The 18,161-nt window shown below is 40.9% G+C and overlaps 1 protein-coding gene across 3 annotated transcripts in view; it reads right to left on the reverse strand.

Moving 5' to 3' along the window:
* Window positions 1-18,161, reverse strand: part of LOC124153933 (ankyrin repeat domain-containing protein 50) — an 817,119-nt gene that overhangs the window by 797,505 nt on the left and 1,453 nt on the right. The window lies entirely within an intron of this gene.

An 18,161-nucleotide genomic window follows, 5' to 3' on the forward strand; every position in this document is an offset into this window, starting at 1 on the left:
ATTGAAGCACAAAAGAATTTCCAGTGGTAGCACACAAAAACTATACAATGCCATTAACGCAGACGTTTCTTCAACCAAAGGTTATCACTGAATTCATGGATCAATGACTGCATCGTTAAATTTTTGCTGATAACAGATAACAACAGATAATGTCGAGAGCCACTTTTTCATCGACTGCGGTAAAACCTTCGTAAAGTAAGATGGAATGACGAGAGTTATAAAATTGGATCTGAGATGTCGGCAGGATTTTGAAGTGAATTTCCACAGGAAGCTTGGAAAAAAGAGTATTATCGGCATCGATAAAATATATTCCGAAAGAAAACGTAAATAACAGTAATGATGGATAAAAACTATGCCAGCCGACAATAAGTTCTTTGTACGCATACTTATTTAATGTATAAGGGTCAGTCATCAGGAAGTCATTTAATTTTCGCCATCGCTATGGTCAAAAGAATTTCAACAATTATCATCCCCAGCTGTAAATGCAGAAGCGGATAAAAGTTCCAGATTCTGGAAAACTCTTCTGGATAACGACAAAGAAAATAAGGCAACATCATTAATCCTAAGTTACATCTTTAATCATGAGTATGCCCCAAAAAATACCAAATTGGGCAGTAAATAGCTTGTAAACTCTCAAAATATTTTTTCATTCAACTTGCACATCCACCTACCCTGGCTAATTATAGATTACTTAACTTCAGTTGTACACAAAAAGGAAATATTCAGACATGAAATAGGCAAAAAAAACGAAAGTAAGATAACACTCAAACACTCTGTTGGGGTTGAGCTCAGCTAAATAAAAAAACTAAGGACTCTACATCCACAGTTACACGTCATATCCATTATTTCGGACTCTTATAAATTAGAAGTAGAAGACAATCCAAGACTATTCCTCAGAGACTCTCCGGCATTCACATCGAAATTAGAAGCCGATCATCTCTCACCCAAAAGCTGATTATTCACGCAGTTACGTCAGAATATCGGAAAAACCACACAGGTTCAGATTACAGCTCCTCAATCCACAAAGAGACCATTCCAGACCTCAACGGAAGTCAAGCTAGCTTGACTATAACGTCTACCTGACAATATCATTCCTCTTTTTATGAGGAACCGGTTAACATGTAGAGATTTCACACACCAGTAGTCTAGCTCCTAAAACGAAATCACGACGAAACTCCTCCCAGTCTCGGCAGAAACGAGAAATAACAACAAAACGCTCACGGAGGCTGCGTGCACACCTCAGTCTGGCTGCTCCTGTCCTGTTTGTGACCCAGGTTTAGGGCAGCTCACAAGCCAATAAGGTTGGCCGACGACGCCTTTATCCCAAGACAACGATCAGCCACCGCAGTCAAGCCATTCCACAATCATAACCCAATCTTCCTTCATCGCCGCCAGGTTTGGTCAAAGGGAAGAACGGCCGAGAAGGACGCGTAACTTCCAAGGAAAATTATACTGAAACACATTTCGTCGGGTGATGGGAGAAATTTCGTAAGGCATTTTACATATTTTCCAGCATAATGCATCGGTACATGGAGGATCGGATGATAAAAACGACGACAAAAATAGGAAAAATCTGACGATAATAAAGAAATTGTTGCGACCGAAAGTTTCCCAGGAGTGAACTTTCTTTAGGGAAATTGTAATCGGTAGCTAATAACGTGTTCATTCAATTATTAACGACTCACTGTAAATAATAAGATCTCGTGCGATCCTAATACTTCTTCTTTATGAGCCAATGAAAACTACCCATTCCTTGACGAGTAAGTCACACATGCCTGCAGTTTAGTGCGTGAGTTCTACCCTGCCACGTAAAAATCAGTCTTCGACTAGAAACACAAATAGATGAGTGTAACATAGGAAACATCCATATAAAACCAAAGTACGGGGAGCTTAAGAGTTTTTTCTACGCAGCAAGAGTTAGGTAATTTACTTAAAGTAAACAGAACTTTCAAACCAATCTGTTCTTCACGGTGAACCTCCAGCACCATCAAACTTTCTACCTAAAAGTTATTACCTACCTTATAGTCTACAATAGTACTCTCGACTTCGACGGGTATATTATCGGTAACCTCCCTGAAATCGGCTCACACAGTTTATCAATTAATAAACTTTAGCAAAGGCATTTGCATCAGATACTCTATTAAAGTCATTTCACCATAATGACATTCTCTTTCCGTTCGTAGCACGATTCAACGAAGCGAGCTTCTTTTCTTAATAATCGCGAATAAAATCCCTCGAACTCGCACAGGGAGCAATCTACAATCCAGGCGGGAAATGAACCAGTGCCACGCACAAACGAAGACGACCCGCAAGATGCTTCAAGGAGCCACAGGGCCTATGAAACGAAGGCCGCTCGCTGGCTGGCCGTCAAGGGAGAGCATTCCGAGGGCCTCCCGCCGTCGACGTAGTCCCTCGGGTCTACTCGCCGTACTCCACCACGAGGAGGAGAGCCCAACACTTTCCAGAGGCGGTGGCCTTTTTCTCCTCCCATCCAGCGCAGAAATAACAGGTTTCGCCTCACATGCACACATTCTCACGAGGGCATCCCATCCCCCGCTCTCCAGCCCGTCCAGCCCAGGCTGCGAACGCTACGAGGGAGATGCCTCCCTCAACTTCATCCTCACCCAACCTACGATCCTTGCCCAGCCCTTGCCACACAATCGAGGCATAGCCAGGTCGAAAGTTCAGTTCATCTCATAAGTAGGGTCGATCTCTCACACACCATCGTCGGTGGTTTCAATCGAAGCAGTGAACTCCCTTCGTCTACGTGAGGTATCGACAACTTTGCTTCTGTGGTCGAGTTCCGACGGACGGTCCATATTCGACCAATTTGTCATGGTCTATCAACTTTCGGTGGTAGAAAAACCACCGATGGTCGACTGTTTGTCAATATCCCACTGGTTACCGCTGAAAAATCGACGGACAGCATCAAAAATCATAATTCACAAACCAACTTAAACATTAGTTGGTAATTGTTGACCCTTTACAGTAACTATTAACTACCGAAGGCCATTGATGGACATGAATTCCTGGCCATTGACTATCGCAAGTCATCGAAGTCAATAGCCAATGTTTACAATTGCTCGACGCTCTCCATCAGCATTGAGGACCATGAATTTTTGAGTTGTCGAAACGAAACTTCCAAATGGCCCCCCGCAATTGAAAAATTCTACTTGTAAATCGAAAAATTTAATCGCCAAGAGAGAGAAAGGAACTTCTACGTCCATGTAATTAGAATAGGTAAGGTCCCATAAGAAATAAAAACCGTTTCCTGCAACAACGCTCTCTGGCTCCGCCAGATTACAGTTATTACCTTCCCAAAAGATTTCTCTCCTGCGTCTTACTTCCCTTCGTCCCACCCTGTATTCCTTTCCACTTACCATCCTTCTGCACCCTTTCGCCTCACATTAAACCCTACGGCTACCATCTCAATATCCTATCAAATCTGCCTCTCTAAGAAGCTTATTCTCCTCAACGACCATTTATTTCCGTCTATCTCACTCTTTTCCCTTCCTACAACCAGATCTTGAACGCCAATTACGAGTTCTATTCATCCTTCCACAATACTCACGCTCTCGCTCAGTATGACGCCACACTGATGTAAACGTATATTTTACAACCGCTTTCCAACCTCCGCAGGTAATTAGCCTCATTACGAGCTCCTTTACAAAGATGCGAACACTACAATCACAATTTCCCGGCTACAATGGCAGGTACGCACTTAAATGGCCATTACGTAGGCAGCGAAAGAGAGACATCGCAACCTCCCTCGCGAACATCTCTCCATCACCGTCGTCTGCCTTTCCCGGCATGACCGAGGAGATCCCGTCTCGCGAGGCCTTCCTCCGCCTCCAATCGCCTCACGAGTGCCCCGTGATCCACCGCGCGCCCAAGGAGAAGGGGCACGAACCGCATCGCAAACTAGCAACAAGCGGTCGCGAATCCCAAAGATCCCCGAGGCGCCGTTAAACCTTCGCTTCGCCGCAATTAAAACTACGACACAGCGAAAATTATATTGGTCGAATGCTTATTTGGGCAAGTTTAATTCCGAAGGAAATAAGGCACCTAAAATATACGTTTACATCAAAATCCATATCTAATAGATTATAGAAAATTAAGAACAAATTCACTCAAAGACTAAAGAATACATCGCTTGAATTATAATTGGCGTTTTAAAAGAAATTTACATATTTTACTGAAGTATCGCTAAGGTATGATGAAATCAAATTCGTAAATATAAATCCTCTGCAGATGATGTAGTTGTGCGAAGAGACATTGATGGTCATTTCGATAGTTTGGCCTCAGTAAATGACCTCGCTGCTGCTAATGACTGGTGCAGTGCTTAAGAATTATAATTAAATCTTTAAAAGTGCATGGTGATGAAGTTTTGGAAAATATCTTCAAGAAGAGGTTACACCGCTAACGGGATCCATATGTCGAGTGCCGAGTTCGTAAATTCCTAGGGGTCACCATCACTCGGAATTTCTCAGTGGGCAAACACATACGCGACGCATGCGGAGGAGTTAACCGTAATCTGGGATTTGTAAAAAGAATTCTAGGGAAGTGCCATTGAAAGTGAAAGAGTAACTGACTGTAGTAAGGCCTAACTGGAGTGGAGTATAAAGATGAATAATTGATAAGATAATAGGCTGCCACTCATTGTTGACCCCACAGTCACTGACATCAAGTTACCACACCATAACCCTGTTCAGTAGCGAAAGTTAAATCTTCCTGGTGGCAAGGTCGTAGCTATATCTTGGTATTTGACAAAAAGCTTTGGATAATGGTAGAGCTAGAGGACCCCTACTCCACCATATTGGTCCATGGTGATTAGCAGGATGAAAATGAGAAGAGGTCTTAAACTACTGTCGGCGTCAAAATGATGTGCCGCTGTACTTTGCAAATTTAAATCTGGACTTCAGTGCATGCCATAATAATGAATAAAACGTCATTTTAAAGGAAATTTTATTCTCAAGTCTAAATTATTTTTTCTTTATGAAAATTCACAAATGAAGACACGCGAGTGCAATAAATGACTCCGCGCAACATTAAATTCGCCGTTTTGTCAACTTCATGAACTTTGTAACTCAACCTAGGAAAAACTACTACGTCTACAATATTCATCTTCCACAATAAGTTGCAAACATAAATGTAGATTAATAAAATGGCTTTAACGTATTTTTAAAACGCATATTTTGTTGTAAACAAACGAAAATGTTTAAACACTATCTAGTCTGACAGCTTACCCCGAAAGAAAAAATGAAATTAATAGAAACATCTCTTAATTTATCTGAAATTTTTCTAATTTTAAATAAATTCTCGCCAATTCATTCGAAAAATTTTCAAAAGAGGGCTTGCGAAGGAACGGGGTAGGGACAGGTATAAGAAGATACGGTGGGCGCTCAGCACCGGGACAGCCGCGAGGAGAGTGACTCATGCGACTGGGAGAGAGTGGGGAGAATGGTGGAAGTGAGGGAGAAGAAGTAGAGTGGGGAGACAAGGCAGAGGTGAGGGGAGGAGCAGGCGTGGGTGCAATTGCTAGACGGACTGAGACGAGTTCGCTCGCAGGTGTAATTATTCGCGCACCCTTCGCAAAAAAAACGAGAGGGGGTAGGGGGACTAATGTGTGGGTACAGGTGCAAGGCCCTTTGCTCCCCACCCCTTCCATTATTACCGAGTGACTCCAGAGGATTAGCGCGCCCGGCGAAAAAATGAAATACACCTTCGAGTGGAAATGTATGTACAAGAGGAGGGGATGGGACTCGCCACAGTGTTTTTAATTGTCCGCGAAATGGACGGCTTATGCCATGGCTATTCCTGGAGAGAGATGGCGCTACGAGTGAAAGTCCGGTTTTCTCCTTTCCTCTAATTTTTATAGTAGACTTAATCCTCATGGAATGTATGTGCCCCCAGCACCGGCTAGACGCAACCCTGGCAGATCGCCATGAAATGAAGTCAAGTGCGCGCTTGGCTTATCCCTGATGGCGATTTACGAGCGTATTGCCTACATGTCCCAGACTTACCTACACAATCTGATAAAGTGGATACAATGCGATATACCAAACATATTGTTAATATTACCAACAATATTTGTAATACATAGGTGGAAATAACTTTCATCGACACTGTGGCGGTCACTTTGGGGAAATATTACAAATAATATTTGCTGTTTAAAGACAATTTACATGCATTGTTTGCAATTATACCGCTCGGCTACATAAAAATTTCAAATTTGGCATATTCCAAAAACCGGTCTCACAAATACGAGTATTCAAACAGATATGGCAAGAGATAAGTATTCTCCAAAGAGAATATTTGATGGTGAAGCAAGACCCGGTAGAATCCAATGCGTAAGAACCATAAGATGATCGCTAAATTCCGAATTAAAGTACCTCTTGTCCGAATTAAATATGCATGCATGCATGGGATAAATGGCACATCTCTCATTTGGACAAACTTTATTTCACTTCATACCTCACCATGATCTGTATAAACGAAGAAAGTCTAAAGCGAAAGAAAGAGTATCCGGCCATTAGGTAACCAGACATGAGTTTATTTCATAAAATTTGGTCTCAATTTCTCGAATGAATACATATAGATCCAGCGGCGCTACATCGTCTCAATCATTAAAGCATTTGGTAGGGAAATACACGTATAATCGTCGGACATACATTTTACGGGGCAACCACTGAAATATATACCTGCCCACTAACACCCGCACAGTATATTTACCTGCCCACCAAAAATGCAACTAGTCAAACCACATAAATGTATGGCGACAAAAAATATATTCTCCCAGTAATATGCCGCGTATAAGATGATTAATGGTGTCCTGAAATAGCTGAAAACTTTTCACGATTGCCTTTCGTCTCAAAAGTCTTTTATTTTTGCACCTCTTGAAAAAGCGCCCAGAATATATCTACATCCAATCCTGACTGGAAATTCACCAATCAAATAGATGTAATAACCGGAAAATTCCAAGACTATCAAATGAGGAAATATACAGCATATAAAGACAATAAATAGAATTCTTCCATATATTCTATCAGATTTTACGAGACCGTAACTAACGATAGCGAAACTAATCCATATGCCTAAACTGCTTAGCATACAATGCTCTGCTATTATTATTATTACTAAGAACGTGATCAATCGAATACTTTATTACAACAGAAGCCAAGAGCATCTTCACCCAGCGTAGCAAAGAGGATGAATCAATTGTCAAAACTATTCTCCAAGAACTCCTTAATATTTATTTTTCAGTTAACCTTGTAGAATCAACAAGTAAAAATAGATATAACTGAAAACTGAGATAGTAGTCAATTAATTATCTCACCACTCGACATGTACTATAGGAAATACATTTATAACGCCTACCCTGACAGGTCAGCCGCGTAACGGTGTTATTCGTAGCAGCTTACATCATAGTTTTGCGATCTTATCTACACAATGGCAGACAAAGGGGAACAAACCTCAAAAATGTAATCATACACGAAAAAACATAGCTGAAAAAAAAACAAATGAGTAAAGAGCGTTCGGCAACTAAGCAATGTGATTAAAATATGAGGACGCCATAGTATAATAATACTTAACGGATAACAAGCAAAGATTTTAGAAATCAATAAAGTCCATCCAAATATGGGAGGAAACCAAGGAATTAACTGCCTCCACAAGACCACACTAAATTTTTTCTTTGTACTTCGCATCGATTATAACGGAACGACTTCATTATTCATTGCTACCATTCACCGAATACTACCAACGAAACAATAAAGATACAGACGCTACCAATTAAAATCATCAAATCTATAGCTTGAATTCATCCTAGCTAGCACTACGGCAGTCAATAACCACTGTTTTGACAGGAGAATGCGTTTGAGATTTTACAAAGAGATTTTTAACGGTTGACAATAACGTGAGGTATATGAATCGCAAACCAAATGAAATAGCAAAGGAAAGAGTAACTTCGAGCATGCCGAGTTTCCTTATTATGGACCATACACAAGATCCTTCTATTCTACCTCTAAGACAAAATTGTGGACGTTTTTTCTCGTCGTATTTCAGACCTCAACAAAAGGTGGCGACAGACTTCAACAGGAATCAATAGGGAAGCTTTGGGAGTTTTTGTCCCATTTCCTTACAATGCTTTCATCTCCCTTTTCGGATGAGTACCTATACCACGGAGAAACCTACCCCGACAGGTGCGCACCGCATGGACAATGCGGGAGTCCGACGGAGCCGCACCGGGCAGACCATTGTCACAAAGTTGAGGGCACTCGATGGTCGCACCCGCCAGTGGGGCAAAGGTGGACTGACCACGCGTCTGCCCCTTCTAACAAGTCGGCGGGAGCGCACGGAAGTAAGGAAAGGCTGGTGGCCGGGTGATTTGTTTCATAATAGTCTCAGCCGCTAACGGGCGAGGGGCAACTGTGACCGTTGCCCAGGGTAACAAAAAGACGAGGGATACGTCAAAGTGGGAGAGATTTAAATTCATTCGGACCAAAATGGACAGAGGGGGGAGATAATGGGAAATATGAAAGGAAGGGATAGGGAGACAGCAGGAGAGGGTTCTGGCAGTTTAACCTGTGAATGCAATGGGGCGGGATGGAAGGTAAGAGAACACAGAAGGCTAAATACGCATAGAAAATTACCCCAGCCTGAGTTCGACGTATGTATAGAGTGGCCTGTTTAGCTGAGCTTTCACTATCCGTGAACGGCATTGTAACCACATTAGTAAAGGTATATACGGGAGGAAATGTTAAGTTTGAAGCAACACATTTCATTCTATGAATATACCTATTAACTGCGGAACGAAACATGATTTATGGCTGAATGCAACACTTAAAACAGTAAACCAAGATTGAATACCTAAATATTACATCACCCACGTTGTTTGAGTTTTCTACGATTACGATCTACAGAAAATATCATCTCTCGATGAGCATATGCAAATGGCATGCATCTTTTACAGCCCAAGGAAAAAATAATTCTGAAAAACTAAAGGATACAAGGAGGAAATTACGCAAAGGGCAATAGAGCAGCCTTTTGCTCTGTAAAGAGGGAACGACGAATCTTGAACATCGATACTGAAGGCCAATCAACAACATAGTTCTTCTGCGTTTCATTCGATAACCAGAGAGACTATTTTCACTTGGAAAAGATTTATAAATGTTCCGATGTAATACAAGAATTACGCCAACTTAAAACTTGAATTCAGCGACGCACGAATTGAATGCTCGACAAAAAGAAAATAATTATCGATGGATCAAGAACGAAAAAATGAAATAGGCAATATAAAAAAAATTAAACAAGCCTACCAACAAGCAGGAAACTTACCTTAACGGAGAGGTTCCAGAACAATTCTAAATTACAGCAAGCACTTGAGATAATTAATTACGCTCACTTTACACACGGCGAGTGATAAATGACTCCAATTTAACCACACACTGCTCTCCCGACCAACATGCCCAGCGAGGCTAGTAAACTTACGCCTAACTGATGCCCTTCCATTTGTCAAGAAAGTCCAGGTGAAGGATGAACCATTGACAATTCCTATCAGGGCTTGGGGGAATTTCTCGAATCGAGTGAAACACACAAACCAAAGCCACAACCCGACTCAACCACCACGCATCATGGGGCAAAAACTAAATGGACAAGCAAGGTAAGTACAATGATTTAACTCGACGTCTCAAGAGACTGCCGACAGTCAATGTAAACTAGAGGTGCCTTCGATTAGCAAATGGACCACAGGATGTCTTTCAACAATCGAAAAGAAAAGAATTGGGAGAAATGCGATTCATTTTCATTGCTGATGATATCACAGTCTACTCAGTATTTCACATTGAATTGAAAATATCAAAAATTCACAATATTTTTTCTCAAGCTAAATTAATAAAATCAATACTTACAGATTGTTATTTGAAGCAATATTAAATAGCTGGTATAACATCGGCATTTAACAATCTACTTTGACCAAATCATCTAAATTTTGGCAACGTTGTTATCTGTAATTTATTGATATTCAAAAAGCAAAAATATCGAATTTGAGACTGTTGATCATCTTTAAGTTTAATAACCTCGCTCGATCTCCCCATGATGCTATATATACCATTCCCTACTTTCTGAATTCCCCCCCCCCTTTCAATTCACATTTCAGACTAAACCAAAACCTTTTCAAACAGCAGTGGTGATAAATAATCACTAAAGTGAGTTCTGCAATAGCTTTTCAGTTGCACCGCTGAAAGGCAGCCCCACTGAAATATTTAATCTTATAGATTATTGAAAACCACCACCGAGGTACTCTCAACAGTCCTGCGTGTATGCATAACCCCAGTCAGTCAAAGAGCTCATTCAATCTACAGGATTAATATAGCCAACCGCCCCACAAGGCCAAACGATCCGGTGCAGGCTTAAGAACCCAATACCCTCCGTCTGATTCAACCGCGATGTCGCCCCATTAGTATGGGCAAAGGGGAGGGTGAATAATCGGGTTAAATACCCAAGGTCTGTGCATTCTCGTCCGGATGTGATTGAATACATCATAAAGGGTACCTCGCACTGGCCCACAAAAACGATAATAATACCAACCAAGCTTGGAAAGCTTCAGAGAAGGAAGGCCACCGCAGATACCAGCGACTTTTATGGGTGGAGTTCGCCGATGCAATAAAACAATTGCTAAGGATAATAGCATGGAAAATTAAGCAAAGACCATACCAGGTATGGCATGGCATAGAGCCAACATTATTACTGGCAACCTAAATTGTTTTCATAAATTCGCTCTAAATTATTGCGCATTACTATAATGTCATAATCATTCTTATATTAATCAATTCTCAATGGTTTCCTGCAATGAAAATGTGACAAACTGGTTTTTAGATGAAATTATGTCCCCCATTCTAAGGAATATTAACCAACAGAGCCACCATGCAAACTTGAGCACACTGATGACAAAAACGACACCACGCAAACCTCTCCTTGATGATATCAACGAAGCTAGATTCCAATCCAAATATCAAACACGGGTGAACTAGCCATAGGACCCTTATAAGAGAGACCCGAGGCCAGAAAAAATAGGGAAAGACCTTCATGAGGAAAGGGGGGATGCAGGTCCGCGACTTGCTTGCGTCATTCGCAACAGCGGCACACGCGAGATTATCTGCGTTGGGGAGGAGGATAAAGATGAGGGGAGGATGTGAAGGGAGGATAACAGAGGGTCGGCTTAAGTACTAGAGGGAGGGGGGCGGGGAATAGGGAAGAGAACAGCTGGTCTTAGAACTAGCGGAGGGGGACGAAAATGGGCTGGAACAGAATGAGGGATGATGGGAAGGGCATGGACCCGGCCAACGGAAGATGCACTGTGCGGGGGAAAAGGACGTGATTGTGAGCATGAAACGTCACCCCAAACACCGCCCTTGCCATTCGAGGAGAGCTGAGAAGCCCTTCTGATGTAGCCATGGATGTGATCACGAATATTATAAACGAGGATCCTCAAGTCGGCATATAACTTTGCTGTCACCAGACCATACATTTAAATGGGTTTAGAAAAGTCGCCACTCGCGTCGCTGACGGAAAATGTGATCCGATTTTTACGGGGAAATAAGGTTAAATTTGGGACGTTAACCGAAAAGTATACTAATGATGATGTGATCTATCAAATTCATAATTTTTCGATGCTATTCCTCGCAATACAATTAATAATAACATAATAATGAAAAATATTGGGAAAAAAGTGGAACGTATTGCGCTCATCACCGCCCGCGGACCTTCTTGAAGACCGATTGAAATGTGACCGAAGTGGCAACAGAAATCAGCCTTCTATGGGATGGAATTGCCTCCTCTATGCAGTCTCCTTGGATGTAATCCTCACGATGGATATTGGCGCTTTCAAAAAGCTGTTCCGGTGAGCTCAAAGCTCACGCCAACCAGCTAGTCAATAAAAGTGCACGAATTTAAAACGGCGCATGTGTATCGTTGTCGGCGTAAAGTGATATTTGAGTGAAAGAGAAGCTTAAACGTAATATTTTTACGATATCCACATACAATTCATCAGAATAAAAATCTTAAATTAAGAATTGGTACATTTTTTTATATTTACCATTTTCATTATTTCCTTTATTGTTACCGATCCGGTATCCAGTTCGAAAGAACACTTTAAAGGAGGAGATCCCAAGGTTTTTTTTGACCACATTCTCTTTCAGGGACGAAGCCGGAAAGGAACGAAATGGTAGTTAAAAACCGAAATCGAAACCGATGTCCGAATCGAAAAAAAACGTCTATACGAAATGGAACCGTAGTTTCGGCATACATAAAGTGAAGATGGTTTCGGACCTTAAAAGATGAAAAGGTGATGGTTCAGTATGTGGATGTCAGTTTCAGCGGGGATGTGGAACTTGGACATGGAGCAAGGTTGCTGAAGCGTGGTGAGTTTGTGGGAACTTTTCGGGGGAGGGGAACGTGGGTATGGAACTGGAGGGCACGTAAGTGTTGGGGGCGAGGGTGCATTTTTGGGGGAAGTGTTGATGAGAACCCTAGATAAGCCCTGCATTTTCACTCCGCACAAGGAATAAACCACCTCATAAGTACAATAACAACAGAAAACTTTGATATTGCTTTGAATTTATTATTTACACACAGCAATATTGTTACCACAGCGGTTTAATTCACACCGGTTTTATATATTTATTATAAAACTGGCAGTTAGTGTAGTTTGAAAAATCTATCGAACATTAACTGCAACCATAACTGCTGGCATAACAATAACTGCTCGAAACGCAAATAATCAAGACCAAAATACTTCTTCGGTGCTGGAGAGATAAATAAATTGAGTGATCGGACAATAATAAATCATGAACACGAACAGTACCAAAGTTACGCAACTCTACAAAATGTTTGAACTTTATGAGCGCCACCCAGTTTGAAAATGACTTACCACGGATTTCGTAACCAGCAAAATTGGTGCTAAGTATTTTAACTAGAAAATCCGTTTGAAATCATTCGAGCTAATAAGAAATGTTAATCGCCAATGCTCCAATGTATCAAATGTTTTTAGAATGCAAATACAATAAAACACATTCAGATGCGCTACCATTCAGATCCGTTACAATTCATCAAACCAAGGCGGTAGCCACTGAGGGAGGGGCTAGGGGGTTCAAAGCCCCCAATAAAGTCCCTTAAAACCTTTGCGGAGGTTCAGTCTTCATCGTACCCCCCAAAATGGACCTACCCTTCAAATGAACACCACAGAACTTTTCCGTCACTGCGACCTTCCACCACACTCACAAAAAAGTAGAGAGATCAATTGAGTATCAACTAGCAAGGCGATATAATAAAACTTTGGTTGAACCTTAACAACGCCTTTGAAGGCGTGGAAAATAACGACAACTCGTAGGAAAGGTAAAGAGGCCAAAGAGCTTGACTCATCGCCCATTTAGGGAAGGACTGAGAACGAATGGACGAACCTAGTCCCTCTAAGAAAACACCAAGGCGAAGAAACAAATGTGGGCACTGATGCAGATGGTACAATAGGTAAGTAGGGCAAGGAAAATAGATTCGATGACGTACGAAGACTATCCCGACCAAGGCAACGCAGACAAAAGGTTAAAAAAAGACGAGAGAAGGGAAAAGGTAATCCGAGGCCACGTATTGACTGAAGATAAACTTCATGGTCTTAAAATCCATTCCAAGTACGGAAATAATGAAAAAAGTAGCCAACTCCTTAGGATCTGCAGTATTGGGCAAAATGTATTTGTCTCGAAAACCCCACCGTAAAATATGAACCAAAATTAAAGACTGACTGCCCCGCTTTAATTTAAAAAAGTAGAATACGCAAATTATTCTCTTAATATCCGACGGAGAAAAATAAGATCCCAACCTACATTTGCATTCAGAGACCTTGGATCGAAAATCAATTACATACTTGGCATTTTCCACGACTTTAGTCGTTTGCTTCCGTACATGATTTTCTAGTGAACCATTCACAAGATGGAGCACTCGAATAAATTCACCGTATCAGATAAGGAGTTGGGATCCAAGCCTTTCAAGAACATTTCTGGATCTGTAATGGCACAGTACTTAATAATGGGCAGGAGTATAATCTTTACTCATGAATTAGGCTGATTGATTCATATAGACTTTACTAAATTCACATTGAGTTTGGAGTTTGCTTCAAACGTCATTATTCCTATGAAATTTATAAAACTATCAACTCTAAAATTTTTCGAAGAAATTACTTTTCCGCATCGATAAATAAAGGATCAAAATCCATAGATAAAACCAGTATTTTAAAAAAACTTTACGACGTTGAGGAGGACTCATATTAACACGTAACTAGAATTCTATCCCCAAGGCTCCATACGAGGCGTATTTTATCTTCCCTTGGGGTGGCAGATATCAACCACATAGATATTCTCACGCTCATCCAGACAGTTTTATCGCCGATTACTCGATTATATTTACACAATGCCCGGAACGGTATCAGTATCACGAAAGCGATAATGAACACCGCGAGAATAGAGAGAGAAAAAATAAAGTTGTGAGGCCCTATCTCCGCGCATTTAGGCCATCATATCGTAGAACAATCCAAAGACAGGTTTAATACTTCATCCGCCAGATTAAACTACTTCGAATCGGCCAATTTTTCGCCTAAGTCCTCCTTATTTCCCCGGTCGCGTTGGTTCCTCGGTTCTATTCCGACATCTTGATCTTAATGCACTTTATAAATTCCCTGTCCGCAACTTAAGGCTAACTTACTATGCTTTGATTTGAGTGCAATAGCTTAATGGCCTCACCGGCAATCAGTTTTTCCCCTTTATATTATCCACCTTCGTCAGCTATCCTCGATAGGATATACTCCCTATTCAGCTTTCCCATGGTCCAAAGGCTAAGCACCGTGAATATTCCAGCTCTTACCAGCTATTACGGAGATTTGAGCCAATATGTCTAAAGCGCGCAAGACATTTTATGTGAAGAGACAGCCCACAAGAAACTTCTAAATAAAGAAAATGCCCAAAATTGTAAAAATATATTTTAAGACTTTATTCTATGCTGATAACATTACTCTCCAGAATTTATTTTATTTTTATTTATTTAAGTTGTTTTCCAATTACAGCCGTGACGCCAATTCACACTGAAATTTTTTAAACAATAACATGAATTAGACGAAATACAATAACAATATAAAAACTAACAAAGAAAATAAGGTTGCCTCTCCGAAAACATCAATACTGATATTATTACATTCAAAAAGAAATAACCCAAGGAAAATATGGATATTTCAATAATTTTTGCCAAGATAGGTTTACATGAACTACGCTTTCATTACTCTCTCCCCCACTAATTCCGAGACGCCAACTTTTTTTTAACAGGTGGCAAACTACAATTACAAGTGAAGCGCGATGGACGGAAGTAAGGACGGACAACTCATCTCAAGAAGGGAAGGGGACAGGTACTAAGGGCAATTCTATAAGAATGCAGGGAAGAGCCCTTTAGGAAAGCATAGGAACCATAATTAAAAAGCCTGTAACAGTGTAAAAAGCAAACTGATGCATGGTAAGGATAAATATAGGGCCACAAAAAAACAATCAAAGGATTTAAATACCTACAACATAGTAGCTAGAGAAAGACGAGCAGTAACTCTCTCACTGTAAGCTACCTTCCAATGAGAAATGCAGTCGTATAGCAGTAGGATTAGAAGGTTAAGACTGACTGTACTCCATTTGAAAAAAAAACATTTTTATTTTATTTACTTTTAAACGTTTATTCCTTCACATTATCTCTGTCAAAAAACAATGATTTTGATTAATTAGTACTTAGTTCATGATTAGGGGGTTTTTGGTGCAGGCTCAACGAAACGAAAGGTTAAGTATGCATAGGACTAATATTTCAGAATGTCAACACTGCTTAAGGATGATTATGATCAGAATTTACTACGGCTATTGTGGGGGACAAATAAAACGCATTTTATATCGGGAATGACATAGCATTGGCATATAGTCGAGATATTCGGGTTATATGCTACATCACTACGTGCTATCACTAAATGAGAATTATACTCTCAAAATCCGAGACTAATTAAAACAAGGGATGGGAAATGAAAGAATAAACTTTGTTAGGTTTGCCATTATATATTTGCAAAGCACCTACGATGTAACTATGACATGAAACCCGGGTCGTCAGTGGCGTAGCCAGGAATTTCGTTCGGGGGGGGGAGTCCAAAACCAGGGGGGAAAATTTTTTAAAAACAGGATACTAATATGTTTTTATATTTCGTGGGGGTTCCGGACCCCCCGGTCTCTCCCCCTGCCTACGCTACTACGGGTCGTGCTTATTCAAATACATTAGTGAACCGACAAGTTTATTCTTTCAATTTCTACACCGAAAAGGTTTCACACAGCTAATCCTGAAATCATCAGATAATAGTAACGGACTCGACCCTTTATCCAAGCCCTGAAGAAATTACAGCCCTAATTTAACGAAACGTATGGCAACCCGAGAACGCATATCCTAGATGAGGGCAATTTTCTAGAACACTAATTAAACGGTTTCTTCATTTTCCTTGGGTATACAAACGACGATATGCTAACCGCGACAAGAGGAGAAAAGGTGAGGGATGGAGGGGAGGGAGAGGAGACGGGTGGAGGGAGTGATTATCGACCAATGTTCCCTATTCCTTCCATCCCTTCCGCATCCACGCCCCTCCGCTCCCTCCCCTTCCTCCACCCCCATTCCGCATGTGTCCGTGGCCGTTGCAGCATTTCCACCAGCTGACCGCCCAAGATCCGCCAAGGGCATTCCCTCCACGCCGCTTGAAAACAGGAGCGACACGACCCGCGGTTCCAGACCAGCACATAAACGACGTTCTAGTACGTACCTACACCCAGGTACCCACATCCCAAATGAGCCATGAATTTTCCCGGGCTTCCCCGCTGGCGCGGATAGACGAGAGAGGTTCCCATGTCATACACATCGCCCGACCATACCACATCGGAAATTATGAATAGCGGCTATCGCCTATTCCGAGACTTTGGACCGAATTACCCGCACGAGGGAGAATTTCTGATATTGTCAAGGAATCGATGTGCGACAATGGCGACGCCTGTGTGTCAGTATAGAACCCCCACTGCAGTAATTCTGCCCCCGCGCGAAATTGATACGAAATGGGAATCACGGCATGTAACAACATGACTTTGATTGGTGGTGGCACAATTTTAACAGCAAGAATCAAAATATCCTCTAAGTACTGCCCCATATTACCCAAAGACGACAACACTGACAACTGCTCCCAACCCCTCACCAATCGAGTAATTTTCACTGATAAAAAGAGGGAACTCTTTATGTTCACTCACAGCTCTATGGATTCTGAATGCAAATCGAAACACTTCAACGAGAACGTCTCTACAATAGACAATTCTTCCATCGCTTCCAAATCATCATCAATTCCATTAGATTTATCATAAGTAGGCTTATCACTTAATGTCCACAAAAAATTAGATACGTATTTTTTACTACAAAAGTAAGAATCTTCATCAAATACACTCAAAACGATTCCGCTTTCTTCAGAATACGAAATTCGCATAGCAGAATGTAATTCTACAGTAACTTCATGAAACTGATACTTTAAAGAAGTTCGAGCTATACTGAAGTATAAATAAATGATAAAGAGGAAATTACATACTCCCCAATCATAAGCAATTAAAAAAACGTTACGATGGATTAGTTGCCGTAACCACGTAAGATCAAGAAAAAGTACTTTCCACGATCTATCTGTCTTCGTTTTCATTCAATTCAAAACTTGACTTCAGATGATATGTGAACGAGCTTTAGTAGAAAGTTTTTTCCGAATTTTCTTTAAGCTGACAAGTTTCCACCCTACAACGCCAGCCATCAAGAAACAGAAAAAATACGAACACCATAATTTCTATTTTCCTGCAGATGCTTGAGAGAGAGGTCCAGTCCTAACATCCCTCTTAAGTGCCAAATTACTTGCTAAAGACACAAATGAAGTGAAGGCAATATAGTAACCCCTATAAAAAATTGTATAAACCTGTTTCAATTTTTTATAAGTTCTTATACATTGCCATGGCAAGAATGTATAAAAATTTGAAACAGGTTTATACAATTTTTTCATAGGGGAATATTCATTACATTTATCTTACATCAAGACC

This window comes from Ischnura elegans, chromosome 2 (assembly GCF_921293095.1).
Source record: "Ischnura elegans chromosome 2, ioIscEleg1.1, whole genome shotgun sequence".
NCBI lineage: Eukaryota > Metazoa > Arthropoda > Insecta > Odonata > Coenagrionidae > Ischnura > Ischnura elegans.